The sequence below is a fragment of the Hyaena hyaena genome, unplaced genomic scaffold, assembly GCF_003009895.1.
Source record: "Hyaena hyaena isolate Hyena2069 unplaced genomic scaffold, ASM300989v1 scaffold_101, whole genome shotgun sequence".
Lineage (NCBI taxonomy): Eukaryota > Metazoa > Chordata > Mammalia > Carnivora > Hyaenidae > Hyaena > Hyaena hyaena.
In genome coordinates this window covers 640699-667539 of record NW_024080733.1, presented here as the reverse complement: position 1 = coordinate 667539, position 26841 = coordinate 640699, and the positions used below count along the sequence as shown (strand labels likewise).

Here is a 26841-nt window from a genome sequence, read left to right as displayed (position 1 = left end):
CTAACTGGCCTCCAGCCTCCAGCCCTCTCTCCCTGCTCTGGTTCTCCCTGGCCAGCCCTGCACCAGGCCCCAGCACCCCCACCCGGCCTCACCTCGTTGTCCCATCCTGGCCCCACCTGGACTCACCCCCAAGTCAGAGCGCTTGTTTGGAGGAGGGGGGGAAATGCATTCACTTCCTGAGCCTCAGGAGCAGAACTGAGCGGAAACTCGGCTACCTCCCTCGACAGGAGCCTCGCCGCCCCGCAGGCCTCGCCTCTGTCTCCCGGGAGCAAGCTGGCCGTCGGGGAGAGGCGGGGGGACCAGCGCCCGGTGCTCTCGCCGCGACCTGCTGGGAATTACGGTCCGGACAGAAGACGGACAGAAGAGGAACGTGTGCAAGTTCGCAGAGGAGGGAAGGCGGTCCTGCTGACGAGTGACTTTGAGGATCTGGGGGGTCGGCCGTGGAGGCGGGCAGCACACGCCACCCGGGCAAGCTGGACGTCTAGGGAGCCACGTGGAGGGCGGGACTCCGGGTTCAAGGCCGGCCCGCGGGGGGGGGGGGGCGGGGGTCAGAGTGGGGAGTGGGGGCGTGGGGACGGGCGTCTGGTGGTGATGAGGAGTACCGGGGGGGGGGGCTCTCAGAGGCCTCCTCACACCTCCCTCCTGGTTGCGTGGGTTTTGAGAGAGCTCAGGGATGGTCCCCTGCTGCAGACACCAGCTCAGGGCTGGCGACCCACACTCCCGGCTGCTTAGTGTCAGCGATCACGTGCCTCGGGGTAAGCCTGCGCTCAGGGCCGCACGTGGCAGATGAGGGTCCCGCACGGGTCCCGGGCCGGCCCCCGAAAACGGCCGGGGAACACTACTCCCCGGTGAGGGCCGGAGAACGTAAACTAAAGCGACGAGGGCACCTGGCAGGCGGGTGTGCCCAGGAAACCAGCGTTGTGCCCAGGGAGGCGCCAGCAGCTTGCTTCTGAGGCTCCCTGCGCACCCGTGCGTCCTGGGGTCCCCCGGCGGCCGGCTCCGGGGGCGGTGAGGCCCCTCCGGAAGCCGGGACCTGCCAGGACCGTGCTGCGCATGCGCCTGGGGGCCGGTCTGCGCAGACCGTCTCACCCCGGACCTGGACTTGCACTTGGCTGCCCCGGGCGACGCCCAGGGAGGAACCCCTGCTTGGCATTTCTGACAACCTCCGTTCCTCACCGCGTGCTTCCTGCAAATCGAAACACAAGATATGAAGCAAAATGCCCAAGTCCTCCTGGCGTCGGGAGGTCCCTCAGCGAGCATGCGCACAGAGCACCCCTTCCTGGGACTCCAGAAGCTTCCCATCCACCCCCGGCAGCCTGATCGGCCTCTACTTCCGGCTCTGCGAAGTGACTTGCAACTCCTTAAGCGCTCTTAAAAGTTAAAATGGTTTCGTCAGCTAATTTCTAACCTGTTACTAAGAAAAACAAACTTTTATGTTTTTTTAAATGTTTATTTTTGAGAGAGAGACAGTGCCTTGAGAGAGAGTGCCAGCAGAGGAGGGGCAGAGAGAGAGAGAGAGAGAGAGAGGGAGACACCCCAAGCAGGCTCCAGGCTCCGAGCTGTCAGCACAGAGCCCAACGCCGGGCTCGAACCCACAATCAGACCATGACCTGAGCTGAAATCCAGACGCTTAACCGACTGAGCCACCCAGGTGCCCCAAGTAAAACATTTTATACCAAGCGGTGCACTGTTCTATATCAGTATAACCCATTTCCTCCCTGTGTTTGACAAAATTACAGGAAAACCATTTAAAAATGCAAGGATGATAGTGGTGAAAAATAAATTCAATGAAGGTGAGCAGCTGAATTTACTTGTAGGCTTGGCTGATCTCAAGACATACAAACTCTGTGGAATTCCATCAAGATCCTTGAACATTCCTTTTTTTACTTCGAAAGAAAGCAGAAGAGACTATAATACCAAAATTATGCCACACGTCCGCACAGTTGTGTCACTAGCTTTTGAAATCTTAAATGTGGTATTACTAAAAAAAATATACTATGGTCCTATTTTCTCCATTGCAGAACATCTAAAAGAATATACTGTCGAGGGAGGTATTCTAGGATCTGCGTCCAACTCAGAAAGAGTTGCTTGTTAGTAATAAGAACAAAAGGTGTGTTAGGGCAGAACGCCATTCAGCTATTATGGACCAATATTTACGTGGTGTTTTAGACAATGACCTAGTCCCCAAGAAGGATGTATGTCCTTGAAGCTTCGAGGTTCATCTGCTGGTTTAAAAGACAGGTGGTCAGTTGAAACCTGGAGACGCAGACTGGGGAGGGATGGCTGATGTCACAAGTGGCTTTGTTGACACTTCAGGTGTGCTGGGATCATACCACCCCTCCCCCCCTCCAGTGCCACAGGGGAATGAAGCAAGAGAAGGCAATGCCACCCAAACGGAGTCTGCCAAGCTGACTGGGGACACTGACCCAGGGAGGACTCTGGGGGCCCTTTCATCCACCCAGGTCAGTGAGCAGATTTCCCCAGAGGCTCAGGTCTACACAGTAGTTCCCTCCCAGCTCTGAGAATCTCCCCTGGCCTCATCGAGGCCAGGTTCGGTTTTACTGGGGTCAATATGGTCGCCTGTCATTGCTGTCGTATCTCAGAATGTGGAAGCTGTGTGACTGACGTTCCCAGCTGTCAAGGTAGAGGGTGGGGAGGGGACAGGGCTTTTCTCTGGAGCAGGGGGCAGCTTCAGTCCCCTCCCAGGCTGGTCTGTGAGAGCGAGACCCTGCCCTCACCAGGGTTTTCTCTAAGAGGCTCTCAATGAATGCAGCTTCTGAGGAAAGCCACTCTTTTTAAAATTTCCTCACTTTTTAATTAAAGTCGTGTTTAAATGTTTATTTTTGAGAGACAGAGATAGAGGGTGAGAGGGGTAGCGGCAGAGGGGCACAGACAGAATCCTAAGCAGGCTCCGTGCTGTCAGCGCAGAACCTGATGCGGGGCCTGAACTCATGAACAAGTGAGATCATGACCTGAGCTGAAACCAACAGTCGGATGCTTAAGCGAATGAGCCCCCCAGCCCCCGCTCCCCCACCCCCGGGAAAGCCATTCTTACAAGACGAGGGCAGGAGGTTTTTCATTTTCCCTGAAAAGCCCCTTTGCAGGGTTTCAAAACAGCATCCATGGGCAACAGGCTGTAACTGACACCAGAGACGTTCTTTCTGCCAGCTCTGACCCCAGCATATCCATCCAAATGCGCTTTCCAGAAGCTTTTCACATCCTTGGGTGGAAAAAAAATTGTCCTTTCCTTGCAATTTTCATGAGAGCAGGACAGAGCAGATGCTGGAACCTGGCTGGCGGACGTGGCCAGCCTCTGAGAATCCATCAAGCGTGTCCCTTTGTCACCGGGAGCGTCACTAAGGCGCACCCACCTACTCCTGACTACACTCACACCACATCTCTTTACAAACATGAATCCTGTACCTTTTCGTAAGTTACAGCAAAGGGGAAAAAACACGCTGGTTTGGCATATACACCAGCCACTGTCATGTGTGTGTTTTCTACCCACCACTTCTGTTCAGGGTGTATGTGACAGCCCCCAGCCCCCTCGGCCACCATGCTCTAGGCCAGCACCCTGGAGCTGTGCTAATGTTGCTCACTAGCACCCCGAAATCTGCCCTTTCCTCTGCAGTGAATGCACACCCCCTGGCCCCCGCCTCTCTGCCTCATCCCTAAACATCCAGCTAGGAAACCCTTCTCATAAGGGATCCCCAGGGAGAGGAGGCCACGCCGCCACCCAGGGGCACCCCATCCAGGGGCACCTCACCACCCAGGGATGCCCCACCATCCATGGGTGCCCCCATCCAGGGGCACCCCACCACCCAGGGGCATCCCCACCAGGTGGCAACCCACCACTGAGGGACACCCCACCACCCAGGGCCATCCCACCCCTAGGGGCACCCCCAACCAGGGGCATTCCACCACCCAGGAGCACCCCCACCACCCAGGGCCATCCCACCCCTAGGGGCACCCCCAACCAGGGGCATTCCACCACCCAGAAGCACCCCCACCCAGCCATGCCCCGGATCTCTCTCCAGCTCTTCATTTCTTAGGGATGTTAGTAACATGCTCATTATTACACTTATATTAAGTTATGGCTAAATGAACTACATTAGAAATAAAATTTAAAAAAAAGAAAGAAAGACAATAGGTACTCAACACTGGCTACTTCCTACTTATTTTGCTGTTTTCTATGCCCTTGGGGTCACTTCTAGTGATGGCTTCTGTGGGGTAGAAACACTATGCGAGGGGCCAGTACGATGTCCCCCCAACCCTGTGTTCAGAGCTCGTGCTGGGAGCCGGGAAATGGCAGCGGCACCTTCACCATGGAAATGGGTGGATGCTGTACGTCAGGGAACACTCTCTTGTTGACTGTTCAGAGCAGGGCTCAGCAAACATCTCCCACCAACAGCAGGACAGGAGCTACCTTAGGCCTTGGGGGCCGTCCTGGCTCTCCTGCAGGGGCTCAGCTTTGCTGTCCTAGCTGGAAAACAACTCATAAATGAGTGGACTTGTGTTCCAATAAGATCCCACGTGTGTACACTGAACTCTGAGTTTCATGCACTTTTCACATGTCACAAGCTATTACTCTCCTTTTGATTTTTTCTTAAAGTTTATTTTGCAAGAGAGAAGGGGCACATGCATGCACATGCCAGTGGAGGAGGGACAGAGAGCGAGGGGGAGAGACAGAGAGAGTGAGAGAGAGAGAGAGAGAGAGAGAGAGAGAGAGAGAATCCAAAGCAGGCTCCATGCTGTCAGCACAGAGCCTGACGTGGGGCTCGATCTCTCAAACCTGAGCTGAGATAGAGAGTCGATGCTCAACAACTAAGCCACACAGGCACTTCCAGGTTTAGATTTTTCTTTAGTAAACCAATTTGAAAAGCCGAAAACCAGCCTTAGATTGCAGCCTGTACCCAAACAGGACCTGCTCTTTCAGGCAGTGTGTGAATCTCTGGTCTAGACTTGAGAAGTGATGGGGAAAAATCTTCCTAATGCGCACCACACCTTAAAAGCATGTTCTGTCTGTAGCCACTGCACTGGGAATAGCATGAAAGCAGTCATGTTCGAACACTCTATGCTACTGTGTGAGAATGTCTGACATCACCGAGGGGGGGGGGACATTCAGAGCAGCACCTCTGTCTTCCTGATTGTCAATGAAACATCCATCACTGTTCACTCGGATCTGCACTTGGCATCAGGGCTACCACGATTCACAAGTTAACAAAAGCATGGGTGGTCACCAGCTGACTTTATGCTACTTAACATGAAAGAGTATTCCCATCCTGGGGCATGCACTACGCACCCCATATATAAGTAAGGTTTATAATAAAGTGACCATTTCTTCAGAGAGCTCGCTGTTAAGCATTTATCAGCACCCACTGCCTTAGCCCAGAGCATCATGACTGTTGGCTCCACAGAAGAGGGTTTGGCGCCCAGTGCATTCCAGAGAGGAGGGGCTGAGTGTGTTTCTGCCCCAGGAAAATGCCCTATAAATGTCTGCCTCGTATTTAGGCTGCACAGAACTAGTGCATGTGAACGAGCAAATGCATGTCTGTTTGTGTCTTCTCCAGTATATCAAGCCTCTTACCCTCCCTCATCTTTAAGGAATAATCACCGATAACCAAACCTGGTCACAAATGTGGCACTTACCATGTTTCAGTGAGGAGCGCCTGGTTGGCTCAGTCGGTTAAGTGTCCGACTTCATCTCAGGTCATGATCTCAGGGTTCATGGGTTTGAGCCCCTGTGTTGGCTCCGCACTGAGCATGGAGCCTGCTTGAAGATTCACTCTCTCCCTCTTCCTCTGCCCCTCCCCTGCTTGCATGCACACACACTCACTCTCAAAATGTAAAATTAAAAATTAAAAAAAAAAAAAAAAAAGACAGGGGGGCACCTGCGAGGCTCAGTCAGTGAAGCATCTGACTTCGGCTCAGGTCATGGTCTCATGGTTTGTGGGTCTGAGCCCCACGTCTGGCTCTGTGCTGACAGCTCAGAGCTTGGAGCCTGCTTCCGATTCTGTGTCTCCCTCTCCCTCTGCCAGCTCATGCTCTCTCTCCTTCTTTCTCAAAAATAAATAAAATTTTAAAAATTCTTTTTAAATGTATCAGTGAATTCTCAACACACCCACTCGATAACAAAAGCAAGTCTGTTACATGTAAACTTTGAAAAATTAATCCACCGATCGGTACTTCCTATGTTTCCATGTGCAACCTAACGATAGTTCACATACATCGTCCAGGATAGTGTCGTGTCTGAACGCATCAGGACATACGTGAACCAGTGCTGGTGAGAATGAACGATGTTGACACACCCAGGTCTGTGCGTTTCAGTACAGTGGCATCCCTGCTACAAGCCCCGAGAGCCCAGCCAGCGCACGCTCCACTAACAGGCACAGCTCACTCACGGTGGTAGTTTCATCCCTTCTGGTTTGCAATTTTTCAAGTTTGTTTATTTCTTGAGAGAGAGAGAGAGAGAGAGAGCATGAGCAGGCGAGGGGCAGAGAGAGAGGGAGAGGGAGAATCCCAAGCAGGGTCCGCACCGTCAGCACAGAGCCCGACGTGGGGCTCGAACTCATGAACTGTGAGATCATGACTTGAGCCAAAACCAAGAGTTGGATGCTTAAGCGACTGAGCCACCCAGGTGCCCCACCTTCTGATTTGCCTTTTAAGTAAGTGGCTCCTGCTGCCAGAGGCAGAGAAATAAGCTAATCTCCTATTGTAAAAAGTGATACAATACTGCATAAAAATAAGTGTGTGCATTTACTAGAAGAAAAGTTTTATGAAATGGAAGCACGCGTACCAGGCAAACTAAGAGGTACGCAAGGCAGGGAAAGTTACAGGCTAATCACTCAGGCAGTCACACTGCCAGGTGGAAATATTCTCCCATTTACCACATTTCTAGAAAGATAACAGCACTTTGGAGCCTCACTGTCTGCGATCCATCCTGTCATGTCCTGTACTTCCCTCACACGGGATGCAACAGGCTGCCCTGGCTGAATCCGTCTCCATGTCGAGCAGTGCAAAGAAGGTGCGAGAAAGTTCCAGAACTTTCTAAACTGGGAAGCTGCGTGAAACTGGGCTGGCCGCTGACCCCTCTGCACCTTCAGTTCTTCACACTTAAAGTGACTCGGTGATGTCACAGGGTCACCTACTTGCTGTTTAATTTTTATGATCTTAAGGTTCCTCGGATCCGTAGACAAAAGAAGTCAAACTTGGGCTTTGAACACAGCTAGAAACCTCTGCAGGACCTGAGCTGGTGTGCGCAGTAGAGAGTGGTGACCGGATTTCACCCCACCCCTGCTCACAGTCAACACCTTGCAGCCTGCTCTGAGAGGAGGCCCCCACCCCCAGGCATGTGCTGGGGAGGAGTCCGCATGCCGACCCTGCACCCAGGGTCCCTTCCAAGCTCTCCCTCTCCAAGACTCCTTGTCTGATGCTGATGCCAACGTTAACACCTCTGCGGGGACTAATTCGAGGGGGTGGGGTGCCCAGCCAGAGGGGGGTGCTGGCGAGCCCCACAAAGGGGAGTCCAGGCCCACAGGAAGCAGCCGGAGCTCACCGGGTACCAGGAGTCATGGGCAAGCCAGAGGGCGCCGGGACCAGATTGAGAGCCCACATCCTGTGACCGGCTAAACAGAGGACAGACGGACAACACGCGGCCAAAACTGATGTAAGGACATAGAGAAGGGCCTAGAGGGGTCTGGCTAGAAGCTGTCCCCTGAGGTGGAAACGGTTTGTCCCTCTATTGGGCAGACTGGGGAGGCAGCAGAGTGACTCTGGAGCCCATGGCTTCGCTCTTACCCCCAGACGGTCCTAACGGCCGGCAGCCTGCGGGGGTCACCTCACAGCTCGGTGCCTCCGGCTCCCAGTCGCTCTGTGGGGTGACAGAGATGTCACTTCCCTCCTAGAGTCATGAGCATCACATGCACGAAGGCTGCAAGCCACTCAGTGTGAATATTGGCTGGAATGGGGATCTGTCAGAAATCTACAAGTTCATCATAAAACAATACAGAAGTGGATACCGTAAAAAGTAGTAGTAATAAAGTCCCTGTGTCTCGATGCTCAACCCATTTCCTCAAAATTAACAGTGTCAGCTGCTAGCTACCCTTGCAGGCTTTCCAAGGGACCCGAGTAGTGTGCTTGAGTGTGAGTAGGTGTGCGCTCCTGCACCCCCAAGTACAGTATGTGCTACCACACAGCACACAGAGGCCGCAGATCGGAGCAGCCCCTGGGACGGGAGCGTGACCAGAGGAAGTGACCAGTCCCCACCCGGCCCCTCCAGGCTCCTCCCATCCAGCGTCGGCGGTGTGAGTGGGATTTGCCAGCTTCGGGGAAAGGCACAGTGCAGGGCGTCCCCGTCTCCAGCCACCAGCTTGCACCCCAGTGCCCCTAATCCTGTGCCCCACCTGTTCGACTTTCCCAGTACCTGAGGAGGCTGCAGACAAGCGCAGACGTGAGCCAAGGCTGTCGCGGGGCTTGTCCCTTTCGGCGCGGGGTCCGACCCCTCTTTCCTGTTCCCCCGATGCCAACAGTGCAGACACCTGGGCTTACAACTCAGCAGGGGGAGAGCCAGGATGCTGAATCGCCCTCCACGTCAGGTCTGGGGCCTTCTGCGAACAACACTAGCCACGTGGACGCTGCACTCCACACCGAGTGAAAGGAAACGCCCGTTTTAACCAGTTAGATCACAGCCCAGCAGACGCAAGTGCAACTCGTGTTGACAAAATTTACAAAGAGGCTGCAGAGGTTTGCACTGCGTGTGATTCGTTTGCCGAGCACCTTGGAAAAATTAAAAGTAGCCTGGGCTGTGACACAGCCTGTAGTCTGGAGATAAAAGCGATGCTTTTGGATGTGCTTCCCCAGCCTCGCTTCTGGGGGCACCCCACTCCGAGGCATAGCTGACTCCTTCCTGGGTCCCCTGGGCCCCGCCCTGCCTGTGGCCACCCACCCATCACAGACTACGGGGCGGGGCAGAGACGGCCTCTGCCATCCACGCTCTGTAACCCCAGCAGGCTCCCCGGAGGCTCCTACCCCGTGCACCGCCCCCCCACACCTCACCTGATGGTTCCTATCAAGTCAAGGCCACCTGTCATACTGCACCTTGCCCTCTGTCCACAAGTGTCCCCCACTGGAAGGTCAGGAGGGGCAATGCAGACCCCACCCCAAAAAGGTGAGACTTCCTTCTCCTTGGGGCTTCGCCTCCATTCTCCCCAGCCTGGCATGAGCAGCCTCGCCCTGCCTTGGCTCACTGCCTGGGCTGCCTTGACCTCTGTTCCCATGCCCCTCCATTCAAAAGCGGAATGTCACTGCCCCAGCATCCTCAGAACCCATGCCTCCAGAGCCAGCTTTCGACCTCCAGGCTCCGACTGATCCCCGCCCCCTGCACTGGCTTCCTAGGAAACCCCTGCCTCCCTTCCGCCCTGTCCTACCTCTGACCATGACACCATGGTGTAATGACACCATGACCTCATGACCAGCTTCCACACCGCCAGGCATTCAGGGAGAAGGCTCCTCTGCCTGCGATGGAAACCTTCGCTCTGCCCGGCGGAAACCTCAGCTCTGCCTAAAAATTGTTGCGTAGTCTTCCTCGCCCCCCTGCCCCCACCCCTGCCAAACCTAGAAGTGATTTCTGCAGCCTCTACATTATGATTCCGGTTTGGGAGTGCTAAACACCTTCTCCGAAGTTCTACAGCTATGTGCACTGGCCTCACCCCTCCCCCACGGCGTAAGCTCTTGTCATCTCACACACTCCGTGACCACCAGGAGAGACTGGTGGCTCGTGCTGCACACCTGAGCTCAGGTCATCCCTGCCAGGTGAATGAACTGCATTGACAGAAGTGAAGACATACAAAGGATATAAGATTCTCTGTACAATGTCACACGTTCCGTAAACATGTTATGAGACATTTGCTACTTTCTAGGGAGCCTTCGACATATGTCATCCTGTCCTTATGGTCCCAGGTCTCAAGGAGCTAACAGTTCCTTAGATGAAACCAGATAGACAATCAGTGCCCTGTAAAGCATGGAGCGCTTTTCAAATGCTACTATGTTTAAACTACAGTATTATTGTTGACATTGTTACATTACGAAACAAAAAGTGATGTAGGAGACAAATCCTGCCTGCACAGTAAGTTACAATTTCGTAAGGAAGTTATTAGAAGTAGCACATTTTCCAAAGACTTAATTTTCAGGACCAAAGGTCTCCACAGATGGAAAATAAAGACATCTATGAAGTAGACCGCGTGGTACATATGTGTCACTGATTTTTAAACAGAAAGGACCAAAAATATCTAGTAGTATTTAGGTCACATTTTTTTACTTTTATTAATTTTTTAAAAAAATTTTTGTTTTGAGAGAGAGAAAGAGCATGAGCAGGGGAGGGGCAGAGAGAGAGGGAGGCACAGAAGCTGAAACAGGCTCCAGGCTCTGGACTGTCAGCACAGAGCCCGACGCAGGGCTGGAACTCATGAATCGTGAGATCATGACCTGAGCCAAAGTCACACGCTTAACTGATGGACCCACCCAGGCCACACTTCTTTTTATCACGCCATGAATTTATATATACATTAATTAAGTGAAATACATTTCCTGCTCTTCTTGCAGAAAAGCAAGGTGAGCATCGAAGTTTCCTACTTGAAATAAAAGGAACGTATCATCAGGGGAGCATTTCACTGCGTGCTTATACCCAGGGGCCACGAAGGGGCCACGGCACATCTCTCCAGGGAGCACCCAGCCGAGCACAGGCAGGACCACCCTCACTTTGTCCCTGGCAGCCCTGGAGCCCAGGCAGCCCCGCCCGGCCCTGCGGTGTCCCAGCACCCACTGTAAATGTCGTTCCTTGTCCACAGGACACATGTCACAAACAGCTCCCCTCCTTGCCAGCATTTCAGTCCCTTCCCGGAGCTGCCGGCCGCTCCTGACCTCCCACCTCTCTTCACAGGTCACTCCCCTAAGCTCCAGGAGCGAACCTCACCCCCACCGGCACGGCACGCAGCCCAGCTCGGCTGCTGGGGCAGGAGAGGGCGGGGACCTCACGCACCCTGCCTGGCCCGGGACGCAGCATGAGATCACGATCGGTCACGGAACTCCCGGATCTATGAAATGTTTACGAGGGAAAAGACAATCAGATCTCATGGTTGTTATTCCGCGAGATCCTTGACCTGATCTCGGCCGCTGCTGCTTATAAACAGATCGTGTTACCTGTGGATTTCTTCCAAAGTTTGGTACAAGCAAATGGGCTTCCTTCTTGTATGCATACGGCTCGTTTGCATTTCAAATCATCTCTGGGAAATCTCCTTGAGAAACAGATGACTGCGTTGTGACCGGCTGAAAGGAAAATTCGGGGTGTGCTCCCAAATTAGCTGGCAGGCGGAGAAGGTGGCTTTTTGGGATCACCCAGGTTTTCACACCAAAGGTCTCCATGCCCAGGACCCTGGAGAAGGGACGCTGGGCTATGATTCAGGCTCCACACCCACATTTAATCGGGGCCTCTGCTACTCAGGGCTCTGCCTTCCCCGGCACTTCATTTAAGCCTCCCATCAGGACTGGGCAGTATTTGGAAATGGGAGATTCAGCCACGCTTAGGAACCTGCCCCAGAGAGCACACTCACTGGGCACACCAGGACAACTACCTCTGTTTGGCTTCCCCACGACAGCCATGAGAGCAAAGGGAACATTCTGGACTCCAGGACAGTCCTGGTCCCTGAAACGATACCATCCGGCCAATGAGTATCTCTAGCCCTGGTAGAACATTCCAGGGAACCATGTCCCTCCATGGGTATTCTCCCCCAACGTATTCTTTCTCGTCATTATGAAGGCCTATTTCTTGCCAACAGACTAGTCCATCCTTCATAGGAGAGTTTTTCTCCATTTCCATGCAAAAGGGCATCTCTCATCCCTCTGTCCTCACCATCCATGTATCCTAAGTGGTGGGACGCATCTCACGGAGTCACCCTCCTAATGCAGATGTGGTACTGATCACGCGTGCATGTGAAGCCCCAGTGGGAAGGAGGGAGTTCATTCCCAATGATGCATCCTGCAATTAGCAAGCAGAATGCTAGGTTCCCGCCTTACAGGCAGGAAAGGGCATGGTCCAGGGTATGAAAGGGCATGGTCCAGGCAGTCCCGTCATCTTGGGTAAGTGTTCTGACCCCTCTTAGTGTGGAGTTTGGAGGATTCACAAAGCTAAAGGAGCCCACTACAAACGGCACCTGGCACATAATGAGCCCGCCACAGATATTAAGATCCCTGTGACTTAATCAGGATATGCTACTCAAGGTTTGTTAAAGGCTGGTTTTTTTTAATTGTGGTAATCTGTACCCATAAAACAACTCCCCATTTCCCCTCCCCCAGCGCCCAGCATCCTCCATTCTACTCTCTTCTCTGTGAGTCTGACTACCGTAGGAACTTCAAGTACGTGGAATCCGAGTATGTGTCTTCTTGTCTTCAGAGTTTGCTCGCTCTTTTGCTCAGCATAATGTCCTCAAAGGGTCATCCACATTATGAGCATGTGTCAGATTTCTCTTCCTTTCTAAGTTAAATACCCCTCTCTTCTACGAATAGATCACATCTTGTTTAGCCACTCATCCCTTTGGGGGACCCTCCCGTTGTTTCCCCTTCTTGGCTATTGTGAATTAAAGACTGGCTTTTAGGGATGCCTGGGGGGCTCAGTCGGTTAAGGGTCCAGCACTTGACTTCAGCTCAGGTCATGATCTCACTGTTCGTGAGATCGAGCCCTGCATCAGGCTCTGTACAGACAGCGGGAAGCCCGCTTAGGATTCTCTCTCTTTCTGCCTCTCCCTGTGCTGCCTGGTGCATGCACGTGCTCTTTCTCTCTCTCTCAATTAAACATTAAAAAAAATAAAGGCTGGCTTTTAGTGTAACAAAATGAGAAACTCTCTGAAGGTCCAAACATCTGGGGCAGGTGCCTAACTACATGTGGCTCAGCTAGGACAGGGCCTCTATGGCCACAAGGGTGGCTGAGCCCCTGCAGGCACATGCAGAGTCCAGCCTGAGCGGAGGACCGGGACACCCCACAAACAGACCCCCAGAGACGACCCAGATCCAACCCTTACACAGTCACAGCCAAGGAGCTGAGAGAGAGAGGGGCGCCAAGGACAAGCCAAGCCCACAGCTAAGAGCCACGAGTCAGGATGCTGCTAGCAAAGCTCCACACAGGTCTCCATAACAGGAGCCAGGTCACTCCAGCGAGGGCTCGGATGTCACCAGAGCGTGGCAGGATGCCGCGGTCTGGGGAGCCCACCTTCACCTCCCCCTGGGTGAGGGATCTGGGCCGGCTGTTCTGATTCAGTCACAGGGTGTCACGACCCAAGTGCTAGGTCACAGAACCAATATCCCAGGCCAGCTCCCTCTACCACACTGGGACTTCTAGCAGTTTGGGGTGTGGATGGAGTCCGGCGGGGGATGTACACTGTGCCCCTATGTGCCCCCATACCTTTGACACATAGAACCTTCTGGATCTTACCGCACTCCAGAGTACATACATTGCTCTCATAAGGTGGGTTCCCACAGAAAATCTATAGCCTTTTTTGGACACTTAGATTGATAAGTCACCAGTAGGTAATGTGATGGAGGAGAGCACAGCATGTCCAGAAATCAGGGACAAATACAAACCGACCAGACACTTAGCTGGTGTGACTGGCTCCTGGCCAGTCATTTGCAGGGGGTCAATGTTTTGCTCTTAACACTTGAACGGACTCTACCAGTGGCCGTCTGCTTCTGTACCAGCGACAAGTAATTAAGACTGAAGTTGTATGCTAGAAATGAGACTTGACGACTAGCGTCATTTCATGGAGGGACAGCTTTCTGAGCTTTTGAATGAACTCAGCAAGGCCTCCCCCAGCTCATCTCCACCAAGCCCGCGCTCAACACCCCTGCCCACACCAAGCTTTGGGCTTTTGGGACTCAGCGTCTTGTGACTGGCGGACTTCTTGGAACATCTTCTGAGTTTTGCAGCGGGTGTGGCCTCTACTCTGCAGGTAGGAGCATCCCATCCCTTCCACTTCCCTGCCTTTCATGCTGAATCACAGGCCTACACCCCAAAGACCCAAGGCCATTGGCAGGAGGCGAGCCTTCCAAACAGCTCGGCCCCTGTGGGGCCCCGTCACATATGGTGAGCTGGGATGTCTCTCCTCTTTCTGAGCCCTGGCCTTCTCTGTGACGCCACTTCTTCCTCTCGCCCAGCGGGATCGTGTTCTGTCCTCCCTCTCAACTATCAAAGCCAGCCTTTGGTATGGGATCTCCCCTGGTACTTTCTAGCAAAGTATACATGACAGACAAGCTATACCTCCCTTGGGGGAGTTGTGCAGCAAAAAGGAAATAGGAATTCATTTTTTAAATTCTAAACTTTGAACAAACAACAACAACAACAACAAAAAACCCAAGTTGGCTGGTTAGAAGAGATGGTGAGCTTTTTATTTTCATTTTATTTTGCTTTGCTTTTTCTTTCTTTTGGAGAAAAGTGCCAAAGGTAGACGACTGGACAGGTAGAGGCAGGCAGCTTCCAGAAACGACTCTGAATTAGGCCATGGAGGAGGCTTTCTGTCCCCCTGTCTCCTAAAAATGGGGGTATTTCTGGGGCTAGTATGGAGGTCTTTCTCCTTGACCCATTTGTGTTGGATCACTCAGGGTTCTGTGTCATTCATGTAAATGACTGGCCATCATTGACCCTATTGAAAGGACTCTAAGGCACACTAGTCATTTCAATTACTGTTGAGATAAGACCAAAAAGGTTGTTGTATTTAAGGTTTTTTTTTTTTTTTAAGGCTTTGCACACAGAACTGTAACCCTGAGGCAAACACACAAGAGTTTAACATAAAGAAAAATGAATATACTTTTGCTGTACACCTTTTGTTTATGACATGGTTGCATCTGTCAAAACATACAGTAAAAGCAACAGTGCTCTATTCCCTTGATATATAATATGGACATAGACAGTTCATTCATACATATATATGTGGATAGATATATAACAGGACCCCTAATTTTATGGGGAAACCACCACCGAGTGTGCATACATATAGAGAGAGAAGGTAAGAGCATCAGCAGGCCTTGCTGCTGACCCACGGGCTCCATGGACACCATGGAGTCCTGCAGAAGGCCAGATTCCTGTGCCTCAAAATAAGTGTTTAAAATGCATAACATAATTAAAAGAGGGATGCTCCGTGCCACCTCATACCTCTGCTGTGAGGACTAAGGAAAACTCCTGAGGTGGCCTCTACCGATGCCTGGAATGCATTGGCCACACTCAGCCCACTCACATGGACGTTTGCACACCATTCTCGGGAGTGCAAGAGGCAGACAGCCACTCCGTGCCTTCCCTGTAGCTCGTCTTTGTTAGTTACCAAATAACCGCACTAAAGAAATCAAAGCAAATAGCATCGTCCGGGACATCGTTTATTTGTGGGTGAGCCGGCTGCCTTTCACAGCCTCCTGGTGTGCTGATCCCCTCCAGACGGTCTTCATGTCTGAGGGCCTGGGGTAACTGCAGGAAATCTGGCCAGACGGGGTCGGGCCCACGGAAGGGAACAATCGAGAAGACTGAGGGTGTCCCGGTAAGGACAGAAGGCCCACAGGTCCAGGGTGGGGAGAGGGGCGCTCACTGAGAATCCCGGCTCGCAGGAGCCTCGTTATCTCCTGACACTCTGATAACGGCCCAGACGTGGGCGGGCCCAGCAGGGGACCTCACCGGGCCAAGGTCACCGAGCTGAGCCCCGGTTCCAGCTCAGCCCCCGCTGGGCCCCGGAGCCCCCCTTGCCTAGACATGGCCATGCAGATGCAACCCAGTGGCCCGGCCTCAGTGCTGGCTCGCAGCCGCCTCTCCACCAAAGGTCCGGTGGTTATTTTTACTCCTTGCTCTGACATGCCCGCAGTTAAAAGGGATTCTGGCGTATGCTCGGGTCAGCTATGCGCCTCGGCACAGAAGCCCCGGCTGTCAGGCTGCCCTGTGGGGAGGCGGCCGCCGTGTGGGCAGCCCCAAGCCCGGGGACGGGAGCGTTCCCAGGCCTCGGCCCTCCAACTCCACCCATCTTCAACGGCTCGCTCTTTCCGATCAGCCCGGGCACAGTCCCTTTTGGAGAAAATCCAGCATTCTCATCTGCAGATAAGGGCTGGCCCTGTGACTGCCTCCAGCCGTGCTTTTTCTCAGGACCTTTTAAAAGCGAACATGCAGGCCACAAGCAAGGCTTTGTGCCTCGGAAAAGTGCCTGTTTGGGGCCTTTCAGAGCACACACAGTGCCTCGCAGCCAGTCCCCCGGTTTAGACATCATAGGAAAGGCAGTGACCGCACCAGTGTCCCTCCGTGTGTGTTTCTGCTTAGAGGCCAGCCTCCCATGGAAGAGGCCATCGGGGAGTCCGGCCCACCAGCAGCAGCATCGCTGGGGACAGTACTCACTTTCAACCCCTCCTGTCATCCTGGCAGAGCTTCCACGTGCCTTCTGTCCACGCTCCATTGCTTCCAGCTTGTTCTTCATCCTTGGCGACCTCCTGAGATCTGCACCACCCTCGCCACCCGCTCCTGAGGAAATGCGAGCTCACAGAGGCTGCGGGGCTCGACAAAGGTCACCAACCGGCACAGCAGTGACAGGTGTGCTCGTGAGGAATTTTATTACTCGGTTGAACTCAAAGGTACTCGCCGCCCCACATCCTGTTTGCCTACATTACGTTCAGGCATGAGAAAGCGCTGCTTCTCATGGACACGGGATTGATATGTACCAAACCTGTGACTCGATTGCTCATTCTACTGAATAGAACAGACAAGATTTTAGGAGGGAATGAGGCACAGGACAGAAACCAGGGTAAGCGGAGCACAGGGCTCTGTCTGCCTTCAGCTCCCACGGCGGCAAGCCAAGGCCCTGGGCTCCCCAATGGTCATGGCAAAGACAGGAAGCCTAACTAGAGTCTCGTGTCCCAGGATGAAAGAAGTCAACGCCCCTAACCCCCAAACACTAGAGGATACAGTGTTAAATAGCGAATTATGTCCCTAACCACCTGGGAAGGCAACACCCCCAAACACCAGAGGACACAGTGTTAAATAGTGAATTATGTCCCTAATGGAGGTGCTGAAACACACAAAAAATAAACAGTAACCGTTTCCCAGCAGCTGCTTCTACCCCCATTAAAACCAGCAGCATCACACCAAGCAAGGCTCAATTCCCTGAAGGGTCTACACGGGCCCGTCAAATATGCAACTACCTTCTGGGCTGGCTGACTGAGGATAAAACATGGCGCATCTAAAGGAAGCAGAGGGACTGGATGCAGCAGGTGCATGCGCTGTACCGTAAAGCCCTTCCAGTGTTTTGCGACATGGGCCTTGAACTTGGTATATCCAGAATACATCCAAACAAAATGCACGGCTGTATTTTTCACGAGCAAGGGGGGCTTCTGAACTTAAAATTTCAGTTGCATGTGCTTTCATTTGAGAACATGGTATTTACTCTGGATTACTACAGACTGATCTATAATGTGCACCCCGTTCTATAAAACGTATAAGTAAAACATTCAGTTAAAATTATTTTCTAAAAACGGGCACCTGGGTGGCTTAGTCCGGCATCCAACTTCAGTTCAAGTCATGACCTCAGAGTTTTGGGGTTCGAGCCCCGCGTTGGGCTCTGTGCTGACAGCTCAGAGCCTGGAGCTGCTTCAGATTCTGTGTCTCCATCTCTCTCTGCCCCTCCCCTGCTCACACTCTGCTCTCTCTCTCTCTCAAAAACAAATAAACATTAAAAAAAGTAAAAAAAAAAAAAAAAGAGTGGGATAGGGTATTGCTAAGAGGTGGACACATGTACAGCCAGGAGCGGTGAGGGACTGAGGTTGAGGAGAGGTCATAGCTGGACACCTGGACGTCATCCCTGTGGTGACAGGAAACCTGTGGAGGGCTCTGGGCAGGGCAATAATAACACAGTGGTTGTCCGCATCTGGCCATCACATGCCCAAAGGTGTGAGGAGAGCAGGTTTAGATCACATCCTGCCTTGGCCCAGAACTTTCTGAGGGCATCCTGTAACCTTTGGAAAAGATTCACACCCATTTCCACAGGCCTGCTCTCCCCACCTCCTCTCCTGCCACTCCCCAAGCTCGGCTTCTCCAACCACAAGGACCGCCTTCCCACTCCACAGGTACGCCAAGCTCAGCCCCACCCCAGGACATTTGCACGTGCCATCCCGCACCCTGGCCTGGCCCACTCCTCTGCTCACGGAGGTCTGTGAACAAGGACATCTCCTCCAAGAAGCTTCCGGGAGAGTTCACCTGAAACACCAGCCTGAAATTACACGTTTAAGTATTTCCTCTGTCTCCCTCACTGGAACACAACGTGTATGTTAATGCCTATATTCCCAGGCACAAAACGACGTTGAGTAATACGTCCACAGTGTCTAATAAATGGATGAATGAATAGGTCCTCGTCCAAGGAGGCCAGACAGGAGGTTCCAGGAAGAGAGGGTCATCCAAGTCATGCAGTGAGGACAGAGCCAGTGAAATCAGGACTTTGGGGACTTCAGGCGGTCGGGGGTGCGGGAAAGGACCTCTGAACTTGGGGAGTGAGTCTCGGCCAATGCAGCAGAGGCTCAGTCACAAAGGGCTGGGCTGGGCTCCGCCGCCTGGACCAGGGGAAACAGGGCAGGCCGTCCAGCCCAGGGCCCGAGCGCCCACGAGGCAGGGTGACCCGGACCTGTCCTCGTACTCACTGTCACACAAAAGGCGGAAAACAGAGAAACAAAATACTGTAAGTGGTAAAAGCACATTCAGATGTCCCTGTATTAGCACATTCACGAGAGTCCAGAAGGCGGCCTGCCAAGTGCCCCGTCCGGGGACGTAAGATGAAGGGAGACGGCGTCCCTCCCTCTTCGGGAAGAGGACAAAGAAAGTGTTCCTGTCCCGGGCTTCGGGGACACGCACGGGCTGCACCATCACAGAACCGGGGCGCAGACGGCTCGGCCTTTTCAGCAAGGGGATCGAAGTGAGATGGGCACGTCTCAAAACTTTTTTTTGGAGGAGCACCTGCACGGCTCAGGCGCTTAAGCGTTCGACTCTTGGTTTCGGCTCCGGTCAGGATCTCGCGGTTCGTGAGTTCGAGCCCCCCAGTCGGGCTCTGCGCTGACAGGGCTGATCCTCTGGGATTCTCTGTCTCTCCTTATCTCGCTCTCCCTCTCTGCCCCTCCTCTGCATGCACTTTCTCCCTCTCTCGATAAATAAACATTAAAAATTATTTGTGGCAGTGGCATGAACGAGGGGAGGCCTGAGGCGGGAACATGAGAATTGCGTTTGGTGGGACACTGGTCCTCCCCACACAGGGGCTGCAGGGCAGGGGTGGGGTGGGGTGTGAGGGCTCAGATGGACCCACCTCCTTCCCCCCTGCCAGTAGCCTCCCCACTTGGGCCTTCTAACCGACGGCCGAGACTCAGCCGCGTGGATTCTGTATTATGTCACGGAGTCAGTTTACCATCCAAGGAGGGGGAGGGCAAGGTGGATCTCCAAGGTCCCCCTGCAATCTGGGCTTGGATCCCACCTGCTGCAGATCTATGGATCCCCAGGGACAGCAGAGCCCACCCCCCAACCCCCCGGCCCAGGCAGCCACCCTACACAGCGTCTCAGATTAGTCATGGAGCAGAGACTTGCATGCTCACCAACTACCTGGGGATTTAGGGATTAAGGACGAGGGAGCGGTGACGGGAACGAATCAGGAAAAGCTGTTCATAATGGCATCTGTAACTTCCTCAGGGACAAGAAGAAAAGCCTGTTTCTTGCAGGCCGCCCGGTGCTGGAGGGCCCCACACCAGTGCTAACTTGGGGGTCCATGCCTCGCAATTTCCATCTCTTCTGAGGGCATGGGGGTTCCCGGGGTGTGGCTGCAGGCTAAGGGGCGGGTTCTGGTCCCAGCGCTGCAGGCTCAAGGGCTCCTGGCTGGGAGAGGGAGCCGGCCCGACCGGTTTGGTTGGACCCGCCGCTGACTGTGACACAATCCTAATGTCATCCAGGGAGCTGCCAGACATTTCGTAAGGATCCGCTCAACAGAGCAGGCTGACTGCAGGAGGACTCTCCCCACTGCTAACACGGGAAAGAGGACAACGGTGACTGGGAGCGAGCATCCCCACACAGCATCTCAGTGGTTTTGATGACAGCGCAGCACACAAGGGAAAGGCTGTCACCCCCAACTTCTCCATTAAGTGACTATCCCACGGCAGCGTGACTTGGAGGAGTGGAGCCAGGACCCCCGTCCACATCTATGCAAGCCTGACCGCCACGAGATGTGCTCCGGGTCCAGACTGCAGTCTCTGCTGATTCCCAGAACCACCGGATAAACCGCAGGGCCGGGGAGGCCAGACGCAACAAGAGCTCTGCTCGTCACAGCGACACAGGGACATCGCCACGTCCATCCGTCCATCCATCGGATGCTGTCTAAATAGACCCTGATGGGGACACTGGTAGCTTGGGCTGGGGGGCGAGCCTATGAGCCGCACAAAGAAACGAGGACACTGTGTGTAATGGTAGCTGTCTTACGTTACTGCTCAAATAATAAGAAATAACGATAAATCATAATAATCATAATAACAAGCCATCCACAAAGCTTGAAGCAAAATGAACCAAATGTGTTTACCTATACATTAATCTTGCAACATCCGGAGCACTCTGTCGGTGGGAGGTGGTGGGGTGTGCAGAGGGCTTGTTATCACATCCCTCAGACTGACAGGTAAATAAGTAGACAGGCTTGTGGGGGGGGGGAGCGGGCCCTGGACACCAGATGCTACCTTCCTTTCGGTTCCAGGGTGCAGGGAAGACTGCTCACAGACTTTGCTCCTGATATGAAGCCCCCCCGGAAGGCAGGGAGCTGCCCAATGATGGCAGCCCTGGTAAGGCCCGCTCAGCAATCCAGGCATGGGCCATCTACAAAGTGTTCAGGAAGCTCTTACCTTTCTGTGTCCTCTCCCCTCAACCCCCTCAGGACAGTCCCGTGCTCACGGTTTCTGCTTCACAGTGGTTTTCCGTGGCTAGTGGTGTTTGCACTCCCCCTCGGAAGTCAGGGGCAGGAGGGGTCAAGGGTCTGTAAATAGAGGAGACCCAAGGAATTGGCCCAGAGAGCCCAGCCCCAGAGCAGAGACTGCACACCCCAGTGCACTGGGACACCCGCAGGGCAGTTGGCAAACACAGCTGGTGGCTGTGAGGGTCAGGACAGAAGGATCACCAGAGGCCGGACAGGCACAGCGGATGTCGAATGCCCCTGGGATCCAAGGAGGAGGAGGCAAATCAGTTTACTTTCCAGCCCCGGGTACAAACGCCAGCTCAGTCCCACGATCCAAACGCACTTGCTCAGACAGAGAGGAAGCAGTCAGTGCGGGAGAGAGAAAGCCACTCGGCCAAAGGCACCCGGCCATGGCCCTGGGACCCGGCTCTCAGTGCTCTGGGGACAGGAGCCTGTGGTCCACCCACAGCCTCCTGCTGTCCGCCACCCTGTGATCCCCACAGCACGGCTCCGTGCTTCCCATCGGGATTTTCAAGTCACACGGGTCGGCCGTCCATGTGGACTAGCAGGTGTTTTCCCACGTGAGAGGCTGTGTGTCCACCGACACATCCCAAGCCAGCAGCCATTGGGAGAGGTCTCTGCGTGAGAGGGTCAGGGTCAAATGTGCCTCGGTGCGGGGAGGCTTCCCGGCTCTCCAAAGGGGATTGCACAGCACATATTTATATCCCCGGACACGCTCCCTCGGGAATTATCCACCACGATATTTCATAATATTCAGTTGATACGAAGACAAATCTTGACTTTGTATGTAACTAGGGGTGCACGCTGCTAACACACCTTCATTTTGTGGCAAAAAAAAAAAAAAAAACAAACAACCTTATACGCGGGCAAATGAATTGCAAAGTGATACAGGATTTCATTTTCTGGGTGGAAACCAAAATACAAGAAAATGGAGTGTTTTGTTTGTTTTGCTTTAAAGATCAACTGGCTATTGAGTTTTTTAATTTTTGTTTATTTTTTGAGAGAGATGGAGCGTGAGTGGGGGAGGGGCAGAGAGAGAAGGAGACACAGAATCCAAAGCAGCTCTAGGCTCTGAGCACAGAGCCTGACACGGGGCTCGAACCCACAAATCTGGAGATCATGACCTGACCCGAAGTCGGAAGGATGCTTAACGGACTGAGCCACCCAGTTGCCCCTTGACTGGCTATTTTAAATGACAAAGTGAGAGATGGGAAAAGTACCTCAGTATAAATAACATGCTGTGTCCAGGCAGCCTCCATGGCCCACAGAAGGAAAGAATAAATGAAGAGGCTTCAGGGCACCTAACCCAAGAGATTAACATTTTTACTCAGATACACAGCTTAGTTGTCTTAGCACGAGAAACCAAACACAAATTGGCAAAAACGAGCCCTGTTTTTATTATCTTTTCAACCCCAGACTCCTCTGCTGCTTACTTTTAACCTGAGATTTACTACGGAGCTAGTGTAATGAGATTACAGAAAAAAGAGCGTGTGAAATTGTCCGGTGGTTGAAATTTCCGGAAAGGTTTGTGATAAACCCAAAAGTTTTCTTAAAGACACCTCGCAGGTTTCAAATACCTCCATCCGCCTAATTCTCCCTGCACTCGAACGCAGAGGCCACACACGGGTCAGCGTTTGACAGAGAACCTCCAGCATGAAAATGTATCTCCTTCACCTCAATTTGATTTTTCAGCAAACAAAATTTGAGGCTACTGTTATTTCTCCAGCTTAACAATGCCAATCCCTGTAGGTAGGAGACGGCCCCTCTGAGCGTATAAACCTCTCACTTAACGTTCCACTCATAATAGCAGAGCATGCATGGAACTCCTAGCCTCCCCAAACACAGTCCTTCTACCCACACTTTCACATCCTGATAAGAAATAATAAAACCCCGAGGCACCTGGGGAGCCCAGTCGGTTGAGCATCTGACTTTGGTTTCAGCTTACGTCATGATTTCACAGTTCATGGTTCAAGCCCAGTGTTGGGCTCTGAGCTGACAACACAGAGCCTGCTTGCAACTCTCTCTCTCTCTCTCTCTCTCTCTCTTTGCCCCTCCCCTGCTCAAACTTTCTCTCTCTCTCTCAAAATAAATAAATAGGGGCACCTGGGTGGCTCAGTTTGTTGGGCATCTGACTTCGCTCAGGTCATGATCTCACCATTTGTGGGTTCGAGCCCCACATCGGGCTCTGTGCTGACAGCTCAGAGCCTGGAGCCTGCTTCATATTCTGTGTCTCCCTCTCTCTCTGCCACTCTCCTGCTCATGCTCTGTTTCTCTCTGTCTCAAAGAGAAACAGTAAAAAAAAAAAAAAATTGTTTTTAAATAAATAAACTTAAAAAAAGAAATAATAATACCCCAAGTGGTAAGTGTTCACTACGTGAGGGGTTATGCGTGCTTCGATTATTTGATCTTCACAGCTCGGCAAAGCAGGTGTTACAGACGAGGAGTCATAAACACGGAGGGTGGGAGTATCTTCATCAGGCTCCCGGGAAAACGGAGCCCTGAGTTTCTGTGCTGACCCTTTCATAGCTCATGCAACCCCTGGGAAGCAAGAGTGAGGCAGAGGCAGGGGAGGGGGCTTAAGATTGCAGGGACCCAGCTGCTGACAGCTCTGTGGCCAGCTGACTGCTCACTGTCACTTGAGGCCCGTCCTCCAAAACCACTGTTTCTGGTCTCTTTCCAAATGAGTTTACCCTCACAGCAACTGGGTCCTAAGTTAGGTCACACTTCAGTGACCTCAGGACAGGAGGAGGGAAATGCTTGGCACCAGAGAGAGGCCCGGAGTTGTCACAATGTGCTCATGAGGGACACAAGGGACAAGATGCGGTCACCACGAGGGTCCCTGTCTGACTGGTCAGGCCAGAGGGCGGAGCAGGTACGCGGATCTGGACAGGTGCTTCGGAACCCGCGGATGCCTGCTGGCCCGCACGGGGTGGGGCAGGGGCAGGCTCCGGGGTCCTGGCTTCCCTCCCCAGACTCCGCCCTTCCTCTCCTTCCTGGTTTCCTCCGACCAGACAGATAGGCCTCAGCTCAAACCAAAGCAAATCCAACCGGGGCTCTGGCTGGTCACAATAACCCTTGATTTTGCGAAAGTCAGAGTCAGGAAATGGAATGACTATTTTATAACTTCTTTATAGAGTTTCACTTAGAAAACTGATGTTTGTGGGGGGGGGGGTCTCAGTCGGTTGAGTGTCCGGCTCTTGATTTCAGCTCAGGTCAGGATCACACGGTTCGTGGGTTCAAGCCCTGGATCCAGATCTGCAATGACGGCGTGGAACGTGCTTGGGAGTCTCTCTCTCCTTCTCCCTGTCCCTCCCCCGCTCTGTCTCTCTCAAAAATAAACTTAAAAATTTTTTTGAAAAAGAAAATGGATATTCACAGTTATATGGATCCTCCTGATAAAGAATCTTCCGTCAAGAAACAAGAGAGGCTCTGTCACCGTGAATGAAGATGTGGCAGGATCAAGCACCAACAAATATCGGAAGCTGGCTGACCATTCTATTCACAGAGGACAGCGGTTCATTAGAAGTCCTCTGTGTGTGTGGCCTCTGGTCCCCTCTGCCCTATGATTAAGTCAGCAAATTAGGAAAAGAGAAACCCAAACGTCTCCAACAGGCACATTTCCATCTGAAGCCTATTTTTACACCCTCTGAAATGGACCTGGGTTTGAAGGCATCTGTGTTGTCTTAGAAACACTTCCTGCCAAGCATAACCTGGGGACAGCGGCCGACTCTGGACAACCATCTGAGCACACGGCTGAGTTGGAACAAAATAAAATGCACCCCTTTAGGAAGAGGGGAAGAGAAAACATTTACTCTCGAAAGGTTCCTTTATGCAGCCCAAATGCCGCAAAACTCAGAGCCAGCACCGGCTGTGATGTGGTGAATAGCATGGGTTCCGTGTAAGAAAGACTTCAAAACAAGGTTTCGTCCAAAGACGCCGATTCTTGGTTAGAGTCCTGAATTCCTTCAATACACTCATTCATTCCCATGTTTATTATGTGCCTACTATGTGCCAGGCACTGTTCTCCAGAGCCTCGTGGGGGAAGACAGGCCCCCGGGGAACTCAATGCACTTTGGCAGCAGACATAACCATCTGGCGGATGGCTGACACTCGACTCGCTTTAGAAAGAGACAATGCTCTTCGTTAAACAGAGATAATGCAGACAGGAATATTCACAGAAGAAGTAACGCAGCGACATGAGTGTAGCAACTGTGGTCAGATCCTATCCGGAGACTGGAGTTTAATAAGAGAGGAGACCTGAGAGGCCCAAAGGTCTTTTCCTCCATGTTGATTTGATGGCCATTTCCTTATGTTTATCATGTGCCTAAAATACGTTTCGTCATTCAACTTAAACACATATGCACATCGTACACGCACCTGCAAGAATATCAGGCTTCAGAAATCTGCAGGAGCGTGTGTGTGTCTGTTCCAAGACATGGTACTGACAGCTTACTAATTTTTAAATTTAATTATTTTTATAGAGACACCAAGGAACTCCTTAGTTAAGGAACGTGGACGTGCCTCCTTGGCAGCCACCCAAATTGTATTCATCCTTTGTGGGCTCCACAAAGTCCTCCACCTGGGAGCCCTTATGGGGTGACCCAGCAGACCTGGTACATGTTCCGGGGGTCAGTGCCCTGGTTCACGAGCTTTGGTATATAAAGGAGCCACCAGGAGGGCTTCTGGTGATTTCCCAGTAGATTCTGATTCCTGAACATTTACAGAGCACCCTGGTTGATGCTGAGCAAGTCTGAGGACCACTGGTGTAAGCTGACCACGGGGCGGCAAGAGCCAGGGAGAGAGAACAACACCTCTTGATTATAGGTCCCACCTACTCAATTAACCTCAACATACTTTCTGTATACTTACATCCAGGTACTTAAAAAGGATAGGCTAAGATTAAGGTGCCCGGGAGTAAGTCCAAGTAAGGTAGGCATGAAGAGTGGATTCTCTCAATTTCTCTGGTTGGAACTCATGGTGTACAAGGCAAGGATCATCTAGCTCAGGGGTCTGCAAGCTCCCATCCACAGTGTTTTTGTGCGGCCAGCAAGCTAGGAATGGTTTTTACAATTTGAAAATGGTTGAGGGGACAGAGCACAAGAGGAATGATCATTCACAACACGTCGACTTCCGTGAAATTCACATTTCAGGGTCCATCACTAAAGGTTTGTTGGAACCAGCCGTGCCCGTTCATTTACATAAGGTCTGGGGCTGCTTCTGCCAAACAATGGCAGAGTTGGGGGGTCCCCACAGGGACACACGCCCTTCAGGGCAGGAAATACCTGCCATCCGGCCCTTTACTGACCAGTGGGCAGACTCCTCACCCGTACGGAGACTCAGAAAGCCTTGCCAGACACACAGACCCTCCGGAATCTGGGCCATCACCTTCACATCCTCACTCTCTCTGCACACCATCTCATTCCACGCTTTGCCCAATCCTTTCTGGAAAACCCACAGACTGATCCTTGGAGCTGGTGGGCGGCTGGCTGGTAAGGTGGGTCTCTGCGGCACCCACCAATCGGAGGATTTTCTTCCCCAGAAGCCACTGTGCTATTCCCAAACTGTTTATGCCTCCAGTACCTAACTCTAATCATGTCACTTAAATAGAACGTTACAGAACAGAATGGGTGTAAAGGGAAAGAACAAGATGACTACACATTTGAGGAACACAAGGGCAGTGGTTGAAATGAATGAATGAATGAATGAATGAATGAATGACTGTTTACTTGGGTGACCGAGAGACCACAGAACAGGAGGTAAAAACAAATCTGTTAGTACCCGGAAGGTCCTGCTCTCAGATTGTATCAACATTCTTTTAAAATTCTTGGTTGGCTTTTTAGGGAATCTGCAA

General features: G+C 52.5%; 1 protein-coding gene and 1 long non-coding RNA gene across 6 annotated transcripts in view; one reads left to right on the top strand and one right to left on the bottom strand.

Annotated features, from left to right (window-relative positions):
- The window catches only part of COBL (cordon-bleu WH2 repeat protein), a 223593-nt gene that overhangs the window by 159648 nt on the left and 37104 nt on the right, over positions 1–26841 (bottom strand). The gene's annotated exons all lie outside the window — the stretch shown is intronic.
- LOC120234059 lies at positions 2369–11201 on the top strand. The gene is made up of 2 exons (XR_005528975.1): positions 2369–2462; positions 10937–11201. It is a non-coding gene; the product is annotated as an uncharacterized LOC120234059 (long non-coding RNA).